This window comes from Periplaneta americana, chromosome 7, assembly GCF_040183065.1.
Source record: "Periplaneta americana isolate PAMFEO1 chromosome 7, P.americana_PAMFEO1_priV1, whole genome shotgun sequence".
Taxonomy (NCBI): Eukaryota; Metazoa; Arthropoda; class Insecta; order Blattodea; family Blattidae; genus Periplaneta; species Periplaneta americana.
The window spans coordinates 23,157,774-23,174,622 of NC_091123.1; the positions used below are offsets into that span (position 1 = coordinate 23,157,774).

Here is a 16,849-nt window from a genome sequence, read left to right on the forward strand (position 1 = left end):
AATGAATCTCCGGGTTCCTTAAAAGCCAGTAAGTAAGTAAGTAAGTAAGTAAGTAAGTAAGCTTGTATGTATTTGTGTATGCGTGTACGTGGCAGTGGCGGCTGATTGACTGAGGCAAGTGAGGTCGGGCCTCAGTCACTTGGCTTAACAGAAATCAAATTTTGTGTTTTTATATAATGTATTAGTTATTTGAATGAAGCATATATCGCTGTAGAAGCATTTTAAAACTTTGTGATGTATATAGACCTGTTTTGCAGTAAAATTTACTCCTGAGGCCAGAATCGCTCGTGCCGGGTCTGGTTGTAATGTATATAGACCTGTTTTGCAGTAAAATTTGTTCCCGAGCCAGAATCGTTCGTGCCGGGTCTGTCTTCTGAATTTCCTGTATTTTCGCGGGGTTTGAGCTTGCGCTTACAACGTTGTAGCCGAGGCACAATTCGTCTGGCCTGGTCAGGTTTCACTCCTCACATCCATGGGCCGGCCTCAAGGGTAGAGTGGGGTGGGAATAGCAGTGGTGACTTGTCTTCCTAAATAGGTCATAAATAACACAAATTCCAACTCTTTGGCAGGCAGAGACCCACACTATTCCCTCCCCTTATGTCTCAGTTTATGACTTAAGCGAGGGTGTTGTACTATTGTAATTCGTAGTACAGTAGTGAATCTGGGCCAATGTTGTTATGTGTTTCGGGAAAATATAAACAGAAACAAATGCGAGAAATAATGCTGGAGCAGTTAATTCATTGTTAAAGTGTCCTTTTTTCAAGAAGAAATAATATTGAAAGAAAGGAAGTTTTAAATAAAGAGAGTCTACCGAGATACGACATCGCTGACAATTTTTCTGACAGATAATCTTAAAACGCGAGTTTCTATTGCATCCTGGTATGGGCAACATAAATGGTTAAGTGGTAATGTGGTGCAAAATAAACTTCTGTGTTGGCCTTGTTCGTTGCTGTCAAGGGAAAAAAATAAAAAGAACAGAAAGGAGGGGATTTTCAACACATAATATGGGTTGCTTCATCACACTGAAACAATCATTGAAACTCACAGCATAACAGCTTATTTGGTGAGTGACATTATTTTTCATCAATAGTAGGCTAATAATAATAGACTAATAATAATAATACAGTAATCATGATATTAATAATATAACAATAATTAATATCATAAATAAACATTTCCTATCGGAGGCACTTAAACTAGTTGCATCTGCCCTCACCGAGGATTTCGATCACCGGCCGCTACTGCTACGTGGGTATATGTGTATTAATGCAAAGAAGGAAAGACTGTATTTCGAGACATTCTTACAGGAGAATGGAGAAAGTTACACAACGCAGAACTGCACGCATTGTATTCTTCACCTGACATAATTAGAAACATTAAATTCAGATGTTTGAGATGGGCAGGGCATGGGCGAATTCAGAAACGCATTCATTCATTATGTTCTGCCCAAGGGCAAGTCTTTCACTGCAAACCCAGCATTCTCCAGTCTTTCCTATTTTCTGCCTTACTCTTTGTCTCTGCATATGATCCATATATCTAAATGTCGTCTATCATCTGATATTTTCTTCTGCTCCGAACTCTTCTCCCGTTCACCATTCCTTCCAGTGCATCCTTCAGTAGGCTTTTTCTTCTCAGCCAATTCCTTTTCCTCTTTCTGATCAGTTTCAGGATCATTCTTTCTTCACCCACTCTTTCTAACAGAGCTTCGTTTCTTACTCTGTCCATTTCACACGCTCCATTCTTCTTCATATCCACATTTCAAATGCTTCTATTCGCTTCTCTTCACTTCGCCGTAATGTCCATTTTTCTCCCCCATACAATGCTACACTCCACACAAAGCACTTCACTAGTATCTTCCTTAGTCCTTTCTCCAAAGATCCGCAGAAAATGTTCCTTTTTCTATTAAAAGCTTCCTTTGCCATTGCTATTCTCCTTTTGACTTCTTGGCAGTAGCCAGAAATACATAAGAGTTAATTTGGAAGCCAGAGAGAAAAAGACCTTTGGGAAGGCCGAAACATAGATGGTAGGATAATATTAAAATGGATTTAAGGCAGGTGGGATATGATGGTAGAGACTGGATTAATCTTGCTCAGGATAGGGACCGATGGCGAGCTTATGTGAGGACGGCAATGAACCTCCGGGTTCTCTAAAAGCCATAAGTAATTAAGTAAGTAAATAAGTTTATTAGACTTTTTTCGCATGTTTTGATAAATACTACCATCTCTCAAAATAATTAATGTTTTTTAACATTCTGTATACAAGGCAACGACGTAACACTGATTAACAGCCATTTTGCTTCTGGTGTATGATAAATCCATTCATATCAATTTTTGGTTGTAGAATCCGAAAAGATCTTCGTAAGGGTTTTAAGATATTTTAAGGAATAGTGTATAATAAATCAGAATTATGATGGTTAAACTCTGTATTTACCTCTGGTTAAGATTCTGGATGATATGTACTGTTCATCTATTATCAGGTAGTACATCTCGCTTGACGATATGTGTCAGAGGAAGAACAATTGTTTGTATGCATCTGAAGTCTGATTAGTGGAATATGTAGCTAATCGGCGATGTATGCATTATAGGGGAAAAGGAACTGGCCACCCTACCCCATTATCTCCTGGCCTAGTTGCCTCATGAGTGATGCCTTATTGGTGTCGTTTATGAGGTTCAAACCTGTCTTCGGACAGTTGACTAAACAACAACTCTGTATTTGGATGTAATATGATGGAAGAAGGTTTCAAAAGAGTCTCTATATGGCAGAGGTATTTAGTTGTACGAAAAGTGTACTGGCTTTCACTGGTAGAGGCGACTCAGCTAGCGACGTCAGCCCTGTAGTCTAGTGCGTGCTGAAACGTGATTTTGTTGGTTTGTACGGGTTTTTTATGTTGTCAAGAAAACTTTAGTGGGGTTATAAGTCTTATGTTATGCTTGAAATTAAAATGTTCCCTATTTACTAAATTTATCTTTTGAAGAGGTGGAGAAGTTCAAATATCTTGGAGCAACAGTAACAAATATGATACTTGGGAGGAAATTAAACACAGAATAAATATGGGAAATGTCTGTTATTATTCTGTTGAGAAGCTTCTATCATCCAGTCTGCTATCAAAAAATCTGAAAGTTAGAATTTATAAAACACTTATATTACCGGTTGTTCTTTATGGTTGTGAAACTTGGACTCTCACTTTGAGAGAGGAACATAGGTTAAGGGTGTTTGAGAATAAGGTACTTAGGAAAATATTTGGGGCTAAGAGGGATGAAGTTACAGGAGAATGGAGAAAGTTACACAACGCAGAACTGCACACATTGTATTCTTCACCTGACATAATTAGGAACATTAAATCCAGATGTTTGAGATGGGCAGGGCATGTAGCACGTATGGGCGAATCCAGAAATACATATAGAGTGTTAGTTGGGAGGCCGGAGGGAAAAAGATCTTTAGGGAGGTCGAGACGTAGGTGGGAAGATAATATTAAAATGGATTTGAGAGAGGTGGGATATGATGATAGAGAATGGATTAATCTTGCTCAGGATAGGGACCGATGGCGGGCTTATGTGAGGGCGGCTATTAACTTCAGAGTTCCTTAAAAGTAAGTAAGTAAGTATTTACTAATATCATATTACTGTGTTTGTGTTAGCGCTGTGTACGTATATCTAGGAAATGTAACATGATAGAAAGAAACTGATTTTTCCATTGAATTCAGCACCCTAAAATTAGGTACATCCACCGATTTACACACCAGATACACGAAAAAAGTTTCAATTTGTCGACTAGTGTAGTGGAACGAGAAGCTAGAAGTGGCTATGCTACTTTAACTTTTTATACACCTATTTTGTCACCGCTACTTCCCTACACATACGCTTGGGGCGACCAATCAACCAATCACTGACATTGACTTTGGGTCTGCAGTTCAGTTCTGTGTCAGTTGTAATGCGTTTCGATTGTACCGTTGTCCATTTGCTGTGGATTTAATTCAGCGAGTAAAATTATTTAATACGAGAACGAAGAAATTGTGTAAGTGCAGTGATATTGCGAATGCATAGTAAGCTATCAATACATACAGTATCGAGTGGCTTTGAGATCTACATAGATTGTGTAAGATTAAAGTTATGGTTTATTTAACGACGCTTGCAATTGCAGAGGTTATATCAGCGTCGCCCGTGTGCCTGAATTTTGCCCCGCAGGAGTTCTTTTACGTGCCAGTAAATCTACTGACATGAGCCTGTCGCATTTAAACACACTTGAATGCCATCGGCCTCGGCCGGGATCGAACCCGCAACCTCAAGCATACAAGGCCAGCGCTATGTCAACTACGATACCGAGGGCGACGTGTGTAAGTTAACAGAAAACCAATATAAAAGGAGATTAAAATTTAAGTTAGAAGCTCCTAATTAAAAGCGCATCCTATTAACTAAGCAGAAATTCCGATTTCAACGTTAGCACAATTCGTATCTCAGATGATGTGTTAAAAACACTTACAGCCACCGACGTAGATATGCGGTAGCGTGTTTGCCTGCTGATTCGGAGCTGCGCTCGGGCATGGGTTCGATTCCCTTTTGGGACGTTTATCTGGCTGGGTTCTTCCAAGGTTTTCCACAGCTGTAAGATGAATTTCAGCTACTCCCAAGCGAATCCTCGGCCTCATCTCACTACCAGCAATTCAATCGACGCTAATTGTTGATACAGCGCCGTTAGACTATAACCACAGCCTAGTATATACAGATGATGAGAGAGAGATGGAACGGAGAAAAATTCTCTCCGGCGCCGGGATTTGAACCCGGGTTTTCAGCTCTCCGTGCTGATGCTTTAACCACTAAGCCACGCCGGATACAATCCCGACACCGTTGAGAATCGTCTCAGATTAAGCTCCATCTCTTGGGTTCCCTCTGGTGGCCGCCCTCTGCACTACGTCATAGATGTCTATGCACGCAGGACCGAAGTCCATACATGTGTAGAGGTGCACTCAAATGAGTGACTGGTTGGCCGGGGTCCGACGGTATGGGCGCCGTCTTTAAATCACAAAGTGATTTATTACGCATATCATATTTATTTTGATGTACCGAAGTACATATGATATTTCCATGCAGATATTCTGCTTTCTCAGATGATGAGAGAGAGATGGAACGGAGAAAAATTCTCTCCGGCGCCGGGATTTGAACCCGGGTTTTCAGCTCTCCGTGCTGATGCTTTAACCACTAAGCCACGCCGGATACAATCCCGACACCGTTGAGAATCGTCTCAGATTAAGCTCCATCTCTTGGGTTCCCTCTGGTGGCCGCCCTCTGCACTACGTCATAGATGTCTATGCACGCAGGACCGAAGTCCATACATGTGTAGAGGTGCACTCAAATGAGTGACTGGTTGGCCGGGGTCCGATGGTATGGGCGCCGTCTTTAAATCACAAAGTGATTTATTACGCATATCATATTTATTTTGATGTACCGAAGTACATATGATATTTCCATGCAGATATTCTGCTTTCTCAGATGATGAGAGAGAGATGGAACGGAGAAAAATTACGAAGCTCAATACGTAGTAAATATGCATCCATAGATAGCTGCTAACCACTAGGATCGCTAATATCGCCTCATTACAAACAATGCGAATATACCGGCACAGTCTATTGTTCCTAGCACCCTCACAACTCAAGCTTCGTGACTGTATATATTAGACTGTGCTATAACCCTGGGTTGAAAAAAAACTACACTGACTACAAAGTTTGTCATTCAATAGTTATACATAAAATCAACTAACTAACCAAACCTATTCTTTGTATATGCAAGATGTGTAACCGGAGCACGAAGGGAACTTCTTGATTTGATCTGGAATGTGCACGCGAAAATAAATCCAGGAAAGGATCACGCTGGCACTATGTGAAAGGTTCGCGTATGCGCCACAGCCAAACTGTCCCTGTCGCGAGCAAAGACGTTATATGGTCGCGAGCCCCTCCTCGAAAAGAGTCTGTTAGCTTATCCAATGAGAGGCGATACTACAGTGCTGATAATCTTCACCATATACATTTCCTTCCATACAGTCTTCAATAAATAAAGAAGAGTATTTCCCAAGACCAAAAGTATATTGAAGGTTCGTGTAAATAAACACGAGTATGTTCCTTGGGCCAAAAGGGTAGGAGGCAAGGATTGTGACAAGGTTAGGTTGGGTTAGTGAGGTGATAATTAAGTGACAGGACAATGCAGGTTAACCTCTTATATACATTTTATGCTCGCATATTGACTTCCTTAATTATGGTGTAAGAAAACGAAGTGTAATCTCTAACATCATGCCAAAACTAACAATACATACTTCCTGGAATATGCGTATTAAGAAAATTAATTGAAAATAAAAACAGCCCAAAAGTTAAAGGAATTTTGGCCTAACTATGGCACTATTCTTCGCAGTAACTGATGCAGTGTGAACACACGGAGCTTTTCTATTTCTGCTAACCAACTAACGTATTATTGTGAATAATAGGCTAACTGCGTCGCATTACTGTAATGCTTTACTAATACAAACACATATTTTTCTTTACAATAAGAAAATGCACTCCATGTTTTCAAAAACTTGTTTCTTTTCTGTTCTCAAAGAAGGAACGATCCGTGTTCTTCAGTGACCAAAGAAAAGGGACATGACTTTTAACCCATCCATGCTACATGTTCAGATGACGACGTACAACATATGATGTATTTTTAGGCAAAACCTGATTATGCGTACCCAATAGATCTATAATTCGGTAATTTGCTAGGAGACGTCATTGCATATAGACCACTTTTACACTAAACCTAACCTTAGTGTATACAACGTATACTAAACAATTATAAAATACGATAATTTAGTCCAGAGAGCATCCGATTTTGGTGTAAAGATAATTCGTTTGCCGTGTTTCTTAATTGAAATTAGGTTTAGTGTAAAAGTGGTCTATATGCAACGACGACTCCTAGCAAATTACCCTATAATAATTCTAATACCCCTAGCTTCTGTCTTTCAACTGAAAAATATAATCATAGTCTGATGCAAAATGATGAAAATCACAGTTTTATTTGTAAAAAATGTATTTTATAATTCTGGTGATTAAAAATTCTGGTAAAAACACACGGAAAAGTAGTTAGGCCATTGGTTCCTTGAAAGAGTATTTGTGAGTTAGGTGGTACCTAGTACAGTATCTTGAGAAATTTAAATGCAGGGTCGAATATGAAAAGTAAATGTACTAGAAACTGAGTTTTTATAGTTAACCTGCTCGTTAACGCAATAAAAATAAGGACGTCATATAGTAGGTTATGTAGTTCTATAATAGGCCTATGATTTTTTTTAATGTAAGATTTAATTTAATTTTGTAGCTTAAAATATTTACTTTTTCGTCATTATGAACTATTAATATTGACGTCTGATTTGTCTTGATTTATTTCATGACAAAATGAAAATGAGAGATAATATAACTTTACAAATATAGGCCTACATATTCGTATATCTGGAAAAAAGAAATAAGCGGGTTTTCGTAAGATTTAGCATCCGTGACAGGCTAGGTTTGGTTTGTCTAAGCTTTTGTTATGCCTTGTATATACGCATTTTGATAGATAGGAATGCAAATAGATTTACCCTGGACCGAAGAAAGGAATGTTCTCCGGCGTTGTGCAATATAATGGTGGTACCGCAGGGTTACGTGATGATTTCGTGTGAAAATGTCTGAAAAAAATCGGTCGGTTACCTAAGAAACGAAGGTATTTGAGGCAGGTTGGGTGGATTTATAGCTTTCGCAGTATTCACATCGTTTCTCTAGAGTGGCGTGGTACAATTTTGAGGTTATTTTCTATAATTTAAGTACATTTTTCCCTCCCTGTGTTGTGTAGCGGGATCGAAGATTCGCCCTATTAACTTTTACTGATTCCAATCAACAATGAAAATAAAACAGTAATACAAATTGAAAATTGGTAGTATTATATTACAATAAAATATTATGTAATGTAAGAAACCCTCTATTATTAGTAGAACAATAGGCCTATATATAGAACATAACCTGAATTAAGCTTAATATGTAATGATTAGGTACATTAGCATTTTGCAAACTGAACTTGTATTGGTCAATGTTACTTATGTCCCGCCCACTATAGAGACATAGGCCAATTTTACACATATTTAGTATAACTTGTTGCTTCTTTGACAGGTTAGGTTTGGTTAGTTTAGGTTTTTGTTATAGCCTACCTTGATATACGATTATAGCGCAACATTGGCAGTGATAAAAGTGAAATATTCGTTCAGTGGGCGTTGAATACTCTACATTCACCCTTGTATTATGTACCTGTACCCAAAATTATTGCTTCTTGACAGTAAAAGATCTCGAATTATTTATTCTGCATTAGGCTATATTTTTGCGAGTTGTTGCTATGGAATGAAATGTGATATCACTGTACGTATTGAGAAACTGCAAAATGAACTTTTGTGATGAGATGATATAATGCTGAAAATAAAATTAGTGAAAAAGATTGTATTGAGATATAATTATGATTATTCAATCTACATATCGGTACTATTTATTTACTTACCATACATACATAGGCCCTTAAATTTTCACTTCTCGAACAGTATATTGTAGCCTATCTGTATGCGTGTAAGCTACACAATATAACATTTCACTTGGAAAGTTTAATAATTTCACGTTAGAAAAATTAGTAGGCCTACTTTTGATATAAAATAATCACTGCAAGATAATCACAGCATTAACTCATTTTTAAAGTAGTCTAATTATTAACTTCAGTTACAATATCAAGAAATTTATTGTAGTGCTTAAACAATGGTTTCTCGTTTAAGAGGCAAAGAAGCGAAAATAAGATCCTGTAAATTATTTTTACCGCCCGTTATATTCCATACCTAATTTCACTTTACAAAAATTAAAACTTAAGTGCTCGAATAATTTCCAAGGTAATAATTAGAGCAATAACTGCTTTTAAATTAATTGTTAATTTTAGCTATAATGCCAAACAAAGAAGTGAAAATAAATCCCTGTAAATTATTTATTGCCGCCAAGTTACTTATCCGCGGGAGTCGGGTAGGCATATTGAATTTCTAGACATAGAATTATAAGTGAAGCAAGTGTTTTCATGTACAAAGAAGATTGTATATCGAAAACAAACATTAAATGAAAATTGAATTATTATTAAAACATCAATTTGAGTGTTATATTACCCTATGTGTACGCGCGGGGAATTATTTCGTACTCATAGCAACTCACGCCTTGTTTCGTACCGCTCCTCATGCTCATTACACAGTAGGTATAATAAATTTCTGTGCATCGAAACTGCAGTAAATAATTTTTACTATTGCAATTAATCCACAAATAAAATCAAAATTATTTTGTTATGAAATATCATTAAACATTATATATTTATACTTATTTTAATTAACAAATTCGGTTTACGTAAATTTGAAGATAGCGCCATTTCTCTTCCAGTTTTCCGCGTACGGTGTTCGAGTGTGGGTGTGTTGTTACGCTTGCCTAGCGTCGGTGCAAATTCAGGTACAAATATAGGGTTATTGTTCTATTTTGATGCATTAATTGAATTTTTATTTAATTATCTACATGAAAATACTTTTAATAGTTATTAATTCTATATTGAAATGATCTTAGGCCTAGCTATCTAGAGACAACTTCGGATAACTTTTACTGTAGCATTATTGTCATTGTTGTGTCGAAAATAAACTCATAACATTAGGTATGCGGACATAATTTACATGTTTTCTTTTGCAGAAATCATTCCAATTGAAAGTATGTTTGCAGATAAGTTTATGAAATCTCTATAAAGTACTACGAAAAATGGATTCCGTACTTATGTACTTGTATACTCAAGAACAGGAACGTAGCTGTCCGTATAGCGCATGCGTAGGATCATTTTTTTTATGAAGTACCGTTGTCTTTGAAAATAGAATGTTCGGTGCACTACCATCATTAAACAAATGGGACGTCACTACCTAGAACCGGTTTGCATGGGAATTCTCAGTGTATTAAATACGTAAATGCCGTATGTAATTTCACAGCATAATAATAATAATAATAATAATAATAATAATAATAATAATAATAATAATAATAATAACAATCTTTAATAACAGAAAAACATTCACAAATGTCACAGGCTTCGTCATACACAATAATAATAACAAATATCACACCTATACAGTATATAAAACGACTATCTACAACACACATTTTGTAGCATTTAGATCAACGGTACACACATTAATGGACATTAATCCTTACAACGTTAAACTAAATACTATAAAATACATAGACTAAGGGAACGAATGTAATCCAATAGTAGTAGAAAAAAGTGGAACTTAAACATAATAAAATAATAAACACTGACACACAAACATAAAAAGAAGTTATACTCATTACACTAATTTATCACAAAACACACATTACAGAAAACCTGCATGAATGCGGAAAAATACTCTCTGAGCCTGCATCATGTAGAAGAAATACTTATTTTATAATAATGTAATAAATAATAACACACAAGTCAAATTCATTACAATAATTTATCACAAAAACACAATACAGAAAACCTGCATGAATGCGGAAAATACTCTCTGAGCCTGCATCATGTAGAAGAAATACTTATTTTATAATAATGTAATAAATAATAACACACAAGTCAAATTCATTACAATAATTTATCACAAAAACACATTACAGAAAACCTGCATGAATGCGGAAAATACTCTCTGAGCCTGCACCATGTACAAGAAATGCTTATTTTATAATAATGTAATAAATAATAACACACAAGTCAAATTCATTACAATAATTTATCACAAAAACACATTACAGAAAACCTGCATGAATGCGGAAAATACTCTCTGAGCCTGCATCATGTAGAAGAAATACTTATTTTATAATAATGTAATAAATAATAACACACACACAAACAAGTCAAATTCATTACAATAATTTATCACAAAAACACATTAAAGAAAACCTGCATGAATGCGGAAAATACCCTCTGAGTCTGCATCATGTAGAAGAAGTACTTATTTTATAATAAAATAATAAACAATAACACACACACACAGAGAAGTCAAATTCATTACAATAATTTATCACAAAACACACATTACAGAAAACCTGCATGAATGCGGAAAATACTCTCTGAGCCTGCATCATGTAGAAGAAATACTTATTTTATAATAAAATAATAAACAATAACACACACACACACACACACACACACACACACACACAAAGAAGTCAAATCCTTTACAATAATTTATCACAAAACACACATTACAGAAAATCTGCATGATATCGAAAAAATATTCTCTGAGCCTGCATCATGCAGACGAAATACTTATGTTATAATAAAATAATAAACAATAACACACAAGCACAACAAGAAGTCAAATTCACTACATTAATTTATTACAATACACACATTATGCATGATGAGGAAAACTACTCTCTAAGAATTCAAAATGCGCTAGAAATATTTAATTACTTAACAATACGACGAAACACATTTCAGTAGGATTGCAATCATGAATAAGATAAACCTCTTAACTAGGTCTACTACAACAAAACACGTATTATTATAATAATTAAAACACTTCGTAAAGGGATCCTGGAATAACGAAATTCATATGTTTTAATTAGTTAAAATTAGTAATTAGCACACGCCCTTATTGCGGTTTTGCAATCTGACATATGATGTGCTAATTAGTTGAAATTTAATAAATAGAACTCGCCCATATTGGGGTCTTGCAATCAGGCAGATGATATGCAAATTAGTTGAAATTTAATAATTATAACTCGCAGTTATTGGGGTTTTGCAATCATGCAGATGATGTATTAATTAGTTAAAATTTAATACTTAGAACACGCCCTTATTGGTGTTCTGCAATCATGCAGTAAAGTGTTAATTAGTTAAAATTTAATACTTAGAACACGCCCTTATTGGTGTTCTGCAATCATGCAGTAAAGTGTTAATTAGTTAAAATTTAATACTTAGAACACGCCCTTATTGGTGTTCTGCAATCATGCAGTAAAGTGTTAATTAGTTAAAATTTAATACTTAGAACACTCCCTTATTGGTGTTCTGCAATCATGCAGTAAAGTGTTAATTAGTTAAAATTTAATACTTAGAACACTCCCTTATTGGTGTTCTGCAATCATGCAGTAAAGTGTTAATTAGTTAAAATTTAATACTTAGAACACGCCCTTATTGGTGTTCTGCAATCATGCAGTTAAGTGTTAATTAGTTAAAATTTAATAATTAGAACACGCCCTTATTGGGGTTCTGCAATCATGCAGTTAAATGTTAATTAGTTAAAATTTAATAATTAGAACACGCCCTTATTGGGGTTCTGCAATCATGCAGTTAAGTGTTAATTAGTTAAAATTTAATAATTAGAACACGCCCTTATTGGGGTTCTGCAATCATGCAGTTAAATGTTAATTAGTTAAAATTTAATAATTAGAACACGCCCTTATTGGGGTTCTGCAATCATGCAGTTAAGTGTTAAATAGTTAAAATTTAATAATTAGAACACCCCCTTATTGGGGTTCTGCAATCATGCAGTTAAATGTTAATTAGTTAAAATTTAATAATTAGAACACGCCTTTATTGGGGTTCTGCAATCATGCAGTTAAGTGTTAATTAGTTAGAATTTAATAATTAGAACACGCCCTTATTGGGGTTCTGCAATCATGCAGTTAAGTGTTAATTAGTTAGAATTTAATAATTACAACACGCCCTTTTTGGGGTTCTGCAATCATGCAGTTAAGTTTTAATTAGTTAAAATTTAATAATTAGAACACGCCCTTATTGGGGTTCTGCAATCATGCAGTTAAGTGTTAATTAGTTAAAATCTAATAATTAGAACACGCCCTTATTGGGGTTCTGCAATCATGCAGTTAAGTGTTAATTAGTTAGAATTTAATAATTACAACACGCCCTTTTTGGGGTTCTGCAATCATGCAGTTAAGTTTTAATTAGTTAAAATTTAATAATTAGAACACGCCCTTATTGGGGTTCTGCAATCATGCAGTTAAGTGTTAATTAGTTAAAATCTAATAATTAGAACACGCCCTTATTGGGGTTCTGCTATCATGCAGTTAAGTGTTAATTAGTTAAAATCTAATAATTAGAACACGCCCTTATTGGGGTTCTGCTATCATGCAGTTAAGTGTTAATTAGTTAAAATCTAATAATTAGAACACGCCCTTATTGGGGTTCTGCAATCATGCAGTTAAGTGTTAATTAGTTAGAATTTAATAATTAGAACACGCCCTTATTGGGGTTCTGCAATCATGCAGTTAAGTGTTAATTAGTTAAAATTTAATAATTAGAACACGCCCTTATTGGGGTTCTGCAATCATGCAGTTAAGTGTTAATTAGTTAAAATCTAATAATTAGAACACGCCCTTATTGGGGTTCTGCTATCATGCAGTTAAGTGTTAATTAGTTAAAATTTAATAATTAGAACACGCCCTTATTGGGGTTCTGCTATCATGCAGTTAAGTGTTAATTAGTTAAAATCTAATAATTAGAACACGCCCTTATTGGGGTTCTGCTATCATGCAGTTAAGTGTTAATTAGTTAAAATCTAATAATTAGAACACGCCCTTATTGGGGTTCTGCTATCATGCAGTTAAGTGTTAATTAGTTAAAATTTAATAATTAGAACACGCCCTTATTGGGGTTCTGCTATCATGCAGTTAAGTGTTAATTAGTTAAAATCTAATAATTAGAACACGCCCTTATTGGGGTTCTGCTATCATGCAGTTAAGTGTTAATTAGTTAAAATCTAATAATTAGAACACGCCCTTATTGGGGTTCTGCAATCATGCAGTTAAGTTTTAATTAGTTAAAATTTAATAATTAGAACACGCCCTTATTGGGGTTCTGCAATCATGCAGTTAAGTGTTAATTAGTTAAAATCTAATAATTAGAACACGCCCTTATTGGGGTTCTGCAATCATGCAGTTAAGTGTTAATTAGTTAAAATCTAATAATTAGAACACGCCCTTATTGGTGTTCTGCAATCATGCAGTTAAGTGTTAATTAGTTAAAATCTAATAATTAGAACACGCCCTTATTGGGGTTCTGCAATCATGCAGTTAAGTTTTAATTAGTTAAAATTTAATAATTAGAACACGCCCTTATTGGGGTTCTGCAATCATGCAGTTAAGTGTTAATTAGTTAAAATCTAATAATTAGAACACGCCCTTATTGGGGTTCTGCAATCATGCAGTTAAGTGTTAATTAGTTAGAATTTAATAATTAGAACACGCCCTTATTGGGGTTCTGCAATCATGCAGTTAAGTGTTAATTAGTTAGAATTTAATAATTACAACACGCCCTTTTTGGGGTTCTGCAATCATGCAGTTAAGTTTTAATTAGTTAAAATTTAATAATTAGAACACGCCCTTATTGGGGTTCTGCAATCATGCAGTTAAGTGTTAATTAGTTAAAATCTAATAATTAGAACACGCCCTTATTGGTGTTCTGCAATCATGCAGTTAAGTGTTAATTAGTTAAAATCTAATAATTAGAACACGCCCTTATTGGGGTTCTGCAATCATGCAGTTAAGTTTTAATTAGTTAAAATTTAATAATTAGAACACGCCCTTATTGGGGTTCTGCAATCATGCAGTTAAGTGTTAATTAGTTAAAATCTAATAATTAGAACACGCCCTTATTGGGGTCTGCAATCATGCAGTTAAGTGTTAATTAGTTAGAATTTAATAATTAGAACACGCCCTTATTGGGGTTCTGCAATCATGCAGTTAAGTGTTAATTAGTTAGAATTTAATAATTACAACACGCCCTTTTTGGGGTTCTGCAATCATGCAGTTAAGTTTTAATTAGTTAAAATTTAATAATTAGAACACGCCCTTATTGGGGTTCTGCAATCATGCAGTTAAGTGTTAATTAGTTAAAATCTAATAATTAGAACACGCCCTTATTGGGGTTCTGCAATCATGCAGTTAAGTTTTAATTAGTTAAAATTTAATAATTAGAACACGCCCTTATTGGGGTTCTGCAATCATGCAGTTAAGTGTTAATTAGTTAAAATCTAATAATTAGAACACGCCCTTATTGGGGTTCTGCAATCATGCAGTTAAGTGTTAATTAGTTAGAATTTAATAATTAGAACACGCCCTTATTGGGGTTCTGCAATCATGCAGTTAAGTGTTAATTAGTTAGAATTTAATAATTACAACACGCCCTTTTTGGGGTTCTGCAATCATGCAGTTAAATTTTAATTAGTTAAAATTTAATAATTAGAACACGCCCTTATTGGGGTTCTGCAATCATGCAGTTAAGTGTTAATTAGTTAAAATCTAATAATTAGAACACGCCCTTATTGGGGTTCTGCAATCATGCAGTTAAGTTTTAATTAGTTAAAATTTAATAATTAGAACACGCCCTTATTGGGGTTCTGCAATCATGCAGTTAAGTGTTAATTAGTTAAAATCTAATAATTAGAACACGCCCTTATTGGGGTTCTGCAATCATGCAGTTAAGTGTTAATTAGTTAGAATTTAATAATTAGAACACGCCCTTATTGGGGTTCTGCAATCATGCAGTTAAGTTTTAATTAGTTAAAATCTAATAATTAGAACACGCACTTATTGGGGTCCTGCTATCGTGCAGTTAAGTGTTAATTAGTTAAAATTTAATAATTAGAACACGTCCTTATTGGGGTTCTGCAATCATTCAGATACAGTATGTGTTAATTATTTGTAAATTAATAAATAGGACACGGCTTTGTTGGCATTCTGTATTCATGCTAGAAATATTATACTTCATTTCTAAGTTTGTAAATAAATAAAAAAATGATTGTGAAAAAAAAATAAGAAATTTAAAATATTTTTATTAAATTCGTAAATAATTATGTTAATAATACTTATTTAAATAACTGAATCATTTAATATACGGGAATGTAGTTTACCTGTAATGCATATAAATCTTGGTTACTTTCAAAATTATATTTAACTGATACTATTTTTGGAAAATTTGAACCTCTTTACGTAAGAGCTTTGACGTGGGATAAATTGTCATAATTCTGGAAATATAAATTATTTAGTAAGATAGCTTTAAAATATTAATGCGATTTTTTGGATTTAACTTTAATTTACATGGATATTTTTAGTGGTTACATGGCGGATTTCTAGGATATTGTTAGCCTGTGTGATTCTACTATATTCTAATATGCGTATAGGATGATAGTTTTGTATTTTACGAAGTTTACATTGTCTTCCGTTTGAAATATAATCATTTGAATAATAATCACAAAATTTTTGCGGAACATCCTTTCAGATATTTTTGAAGTGTAGGAGTTTTTTAATTTTTTATAAGTAGGTATTGCAGGCATTTTTAAAAAATAAATCAAATACTCGTGTGATAGTGAAGTGTTCCCCTCTGGATTACTGGATTATACCACATGGATTACCATTCTGCAGTCGACTTACATGCCGATGTCTTCAGATCTTCGCATCATAAAGGCCAGTGTATCCTTTTCTTATTTTATATTTTGTATAGTTAGATTTTATTAGGCCTATGTATGTTTCGCCTCTTTAAGCGGAAAGGATATGGAACTAGAGATTTAAATTGTGTGTTTGTCGTTCTCTGTGTTTATTGCTTGTTATTTATGTTTTTCTTTTCCAGTATAGCGTGAGTACTTAGTATAAGCCATTTTATATAAAATTAGATTTCTTTATGTGTGTGTCTTTTTTCAGCATGCGGTCAATACATTGTGCGTTATATGTGTATTATTTTTCAATACCTACACTGTTTTGTCACTATAATTGTCGCTGAAATGCGTGATGGAGAGAGCATAATGACCCTAAATTCAC

The 16,849-nt window shown here is 34.5% G+C and overlaps 2 non-coding genes across 2 annotated transcripts; both read right to left on the bottom strand.

Moving 5' to 3' along the window:
* Nucleotides 1-4,756: 4,756 nt before the first annotated feature.
* On the bottom strand, nt 4,757-4,828 carry TRNAS-GGA (transfer RNA serine (anticodon GGA)). The gene has a single exon. It is a non-coding gene; the product is annotated as a tRNA-Ser (tRNA).
* Nucleotides 4,829-5,138: 310 nt separating this feature from the next.
* TRNAS-GGA (transfer RNA serine (anticodon GGA)) lies at nt 5,139-5,210 on the bottom strand. Its single transcript has one exon. It is a non-coding gene; the product is annotated as a tRNA-Ser (tRNA).
* Between the last annotated feature and the right edge of the window lie 11,639 nt (nt 5,211-16,849).